This window comes from Grammomys surdaster, unplaced genomic scaffold (assembly GCF_004785775.1).
Source record: "Grammomys surdaster isolate TR1022 unplaced genomic scaffold, NIH_TR_1.0 139, whole genome shotgun sequence".
Classification (NCBI taxonomy): Eukaryota; Metazoa; Chordata; class Mammalia; order Rodentia; family Muridae; genus Grammomys; species Grammomys surdaster.
This window is the reverse complement of record NW_021604597.1, coordinates 13,567,220-13,571,846: the sequence shown is the minus strand read 5'-3', so window position 1 is coordinate 13,571,846 and position 4,627 is coordinate 13,567,220. Positions and strand designations below refer to the sequence as shown.

Here is a 4,627-nt window from a genome sequence, read left to right as displayed (position 1 = left end):
CTGAGCAACTGAGCAACTGAGCAACTGAGCAACTGAGCAACTGAGCAGGCTGTCATAGAAGTTCACACGGCAGCAACTGCACAATGTGTGTGCTTTCAGTGCATAGATCATTAAGACATTCAGGTACCTTTTTCTCCAGCTACAGTTAGTATTTAGTTCATAAACAGATAATTTAACGATTTTATGAGTTTATTCATATTTCATATTTCACAAATGTCACCAGTTATCATTCTTTTTACTTTCACGCCTGTGGGTCTTTCCCAACTTTCACTGCTTTGAAAATGAGAATTCGTACTACAGCTTTTTCTGACATCACACAGAACATTCAATAAGTTTTGTGTGTTTTCATGATTTTTCATACACTGTTTATACAATTTATCAAAAGGATTTCTAATGATGTATTGGCCAGCATGTGTTAATCTTGACTTCACATGACCAAAAAAATGTCCACCTCCACATGAATTTTCTGACTAATCCATTTGCACATGGCAGACATATGATTCTCTGGGATGAACCTGCTTACTGGTGCCTAGAGAACACGCTTCTGCACATGCTAAACAGCAAAGCTAGTAATAACAAATTCAGTGGATAAAACAAAGCCCTAAATTGTCTTCAACCCTGTGAAACTAAGAAAGCTCTGATTCGGATTTCCATGGAGACTCTCCTATAGTAGTTGTACCCTGTGTATCTGGGAGAAGACAATATACAGGGACACGCCTAAGGAAAGTTTAGAAAGAACTTTTCCTAGATCAAGCTCTTGCCTATGACACTCTGGAGATGAGACCGTTCGATAAATCCTCCTTTGGGGAGACCTACATTCCCTAGAATCATCATAAGAACCTGAAAAAATATTTCTTCTCAGCAGAGAGAGATGTTCAAACAATGATTTATTCCCACCATTGTATTAAAGTCAAACACGAGCCACAAATGGCCAATAGAAATGAAGAAAAAGAACAAAAGACCTTAGCAAAAAATGGGAAAATATAGGGAAAATAGAAAGGTGTAGCACATGGATATTTTTTAGTAAATAAGTTTCAAAATTACTATAGTAAATACAGGTATCCCTTTATATTTTGAATTTATCTTAATGAATTTATTCATTTATTTTATGTGTACATGAGTTGTATCATGCATGGTTCATTCATGTGAGTGTGCACTTATATATGTGCATGCAGAGGCCAGAGCAAGACTTAACGTGTTTTCTTCTATTTCTGTCCACTTTGTTGTCTTACTACCAGGTTCCCACTGGACCTGAAACTCATTCTTTAGACCAAGTTGGCTGCCCAGCAAGCTCTCAGTATGTATATCTCTCTGCTTCACCAATGTTGAAGTTACAGGTATATATATAGCCATACCACTTTTTATGAGGACACAGAATATTAGGCCCTCAGGTATCATATTTTCAGGATAAGTGCTTTTTATCCACAACAACATATTCCCAGACATCTATATTTTTATACTATAGATAGAGGTATGATTTAAAATTGGAAGTGTAGCATTTGCAAATTTGTTTGTGTATTATTTATTTATTTTATTAGTTTTAAATCTTTTTTTTACAGTCCAGTCATTATCTCCCTTCAGGTCTGCCCTCTGACAGTTCCTCATCCCATTCCTTCTCCCCTGTCTCCAAGAAGATGTCCCCAACTCCCAAACCCCACCAGACCTCCCCACTCCCTGGGGCCTCAAGTCTCTCACTGAGGCCAGACTAGGCAGTCCTCTGCAGTATATGTGTCAGGGGCCTCATATCAGCTAGTGTATGCTGTCTGGATGGTGGCTCAGTGTCTGAGAGATTTCAAGGGTCTAGGTTATGTAAGACTGCTGGTCTTCCTATGGAGTCACTCTCCTCCTTAGCTTCTTCCAGCCTTTCCCAAACTCAACCATAGGGGTCCCAGCTTCTGTCCATTGGTTGGGTGTATCTGTATCTGACTCTTTCAGATGCTTGTTGGGCCTCTAGGAGGGCAGCTATGCTAGGCTCCTGTCTGTAAGCACACCATAGCATCAGTAATAGTGTCAGGCCTTGGAGCTTTCCCTTGAGCTGGATCCCATTTGGACCAGTCACTGAACCTCCTTTCTCTCAGTCTCTTCTCCATTTTTGCTCCTGCATTTCTTTTAGACAGCTCTCCTTCCTGCCATAAGTAGTGAAGGACAAGGGAGGTAAAAAGGACATCTCTATCTTGACCACACTGCTACCTAGAAGACAAGAGGCAGGGCTGGCTCTACTGCACTCATGTCCTTGGGCCTGCTCACCTACAACTCCCACACCCAGGGGCAGCTCTGCTGTGCTACCCAAGCAAGATGCGGGGCCCACTCTCCTGAGTTCTGCAGCAGGTGAAGTACAGGGCCAGCTCTCCTGTGCACAGCAGCTGGCATGGGTGAGGAGTGTCAGCTCTCCTGCTCTCATGCCCCCAGGGCCAGCTATCTTATGTCCAGGTGAGGGGTGGGGGCAGTTCTCCACAGCCCTCAGATATCAACATGTCCTGTGGCAGCAGCCCAGTCCAGAGAGTTCTGACTGGCCCTAGGTGGCAAGAGAATCTTGCTGATGCAAGGCCATGGACCCAAATGTGGGCCCCAGTTGCATCAAAGGCCCAGACTCCACCATGATCTCAGGTGGGGTCACCAGCTCCTCACATCAAGCTCTTCCTCTCTATCTTCTCCTCCAGTATCCAGCCCTGGCTTTCTTCATTATCCACACATCCCTCTGTTTCTCTTTCTCTTCCATTTCTCCATCACTTACTTGGTTCTCTTAGTGGTGCATGGGAACTTGTGACTGATTGGGGTTGTCTCAGGAATGGTCTCAGAAGTGCTATGCCCCTCTGATGCACTATGGCTACCCCCCAGGCCTGTGCTGTGTCTGACTGGTGGTCATCTCAGGCTCACTTTTTTCAGAGAATGTCATACTACTAATCATTCAGATCTTCACAGGTCAGAACACTGAGTGTAGACACACACAGCCTCTCTCTTTTCTGCCACCTACTGACACACATGTGACACAGCAGCCACATCTTTTAGACAACTCCGTCCCTCCACTTGATGCCCTGTCTTTCTCCTGGAGGTGGAATCTACAAGTTCTGGGGAGTGTGTTCTTATTTCAAGGAGGGGTAAGATGTCTTCTCTGGGTCAGGCTTGGTGACACTTTCCTGCACTCCAAGAATGTGGAAGGCTAAACAGGATGACTGAAAATTTGAAACTAGCCTGGAAAAAAAAATGTATGTATATGTGTGTGTGTGTGCATGCGCGTGTGCGTGTTATGTCTCAAAAACAAACAGAAAAAAATCAAACCAAAATAGAAGCCTATGAATTCTTCCATCATTAATAAACATATACTGCTGTCATAGTAAACGCTTATAAAGTTTGCATTCAATTACAGTGGTGGCCTGTGTAAGAAAACTTTGAACTTCCTCTGATAGAGAAGAGTCTAGATTGTTCTTCCTACAAAGTTTCCTACTAGAAGGAATTGTGTAAACAATGATGAGAGAATGCACTTGCAACAAAGACATGAAGAGAATGCCTGGTGTATTCACATTAGCCCTGTGGAAAGGGAAAGGCCTAGGAGGAATATTCTTGGCTCTTTCACATGACCAGTGATAACAATAGCGCAAGGTATATTCCTTTCAGGCACTTACATTTGCTTAAGCTAACCTAAGGTATTGTTTTCTTGTGTAATAAAAAGAGCAGTGCTCTTCTAGCATTGCTCTTGAGCCCAAAAGCTTTGAGTCCCTGGATCATCTAACTTAGATCTTTGGCATTTCCTTCAGTCTCTGGAGACTTAGTCTCCCTGACTGGGGTGGAACAAGCTACATTTGAAGCAACTCCAATATTCAAATATAACATTAATTCGAGTAGAGAAGTTAAGGAAAAGTAAGTGTGGCAATACTATATTGAAATATTAAAAGAGAAAATTGCTAAGTTTTATTGTTTTTCTATTATGTTAATTAGAAAAAGAATCCCCAAATCATCTGGCAAACAAGAACTCTGTCTTTATTCTTTGTTCCGTGTAAAACATGAGCACCTATGCTAAACTTAGCTTACTGAAACAAAGGAAAAATGTCAAGATTTTTCAATGTAGTAGTTCACCATGCAGGGAGAGGTTCAAAGTCATAGAAGATCTTACATATTTCAGATTCATCGTCTCTGACACTTCTGCAATGATAGAAGGGTCTGAATTGTCCTATATGATATATGTCCCTGGCTAAATGAGTCTGCTGAGCTTTTGATAAGGCCAATGTAACTCGGTGACTGAATTTTAGGGTTCTTTTTTGTTGTTAACTTTTAATTATTTTAATTTTTTTCTTTTGTTAAAAATAAAAATGTGAACAAAATGTACTGCGTGACATATTGTGACACTGCAGCTTCCACATGAGAAGAGGGGATAAGAGAGGAGATGAGTGGGATTGGGTTACATGATGTGAAATTCACAAAGAAACAATAAAAAGTTGAAAAAAAGAGAAAATAAATTTTTTTGTCATTTAATATATCCTGATTACAGCCTCCTTTTCCTCTACTCCTCTCTGGTTTCTCCCCATCTCTCTTCAAATCCAGATCCATATCCTTTCTCTCTTATTAGGAAAAAAAACAGCTTTCCAAGGAATAATAGTAAAATAAAATAAGATAGACTAAAACCTAATAT

General features: G+C 41.1%; 1 non-coding gene across 1 annotated transcript; it reads right to left on the bottom strand.

Annotated features, from left to right (window-relative positions):
• Positions 1-2,888: 2,888 nt before the first annotated feature.
• LOC114618049 lies at positions 2,889-3,014 on the bottom strand. The gene has a single exon (XR_003710911.1). It is a non-coding gene; the product is annotated as a small nucleolar RNA SNORA17 (small nucleolar RNA).
• Positions 3,015-4,627: the final 1,613 nt, after the last annotated feature.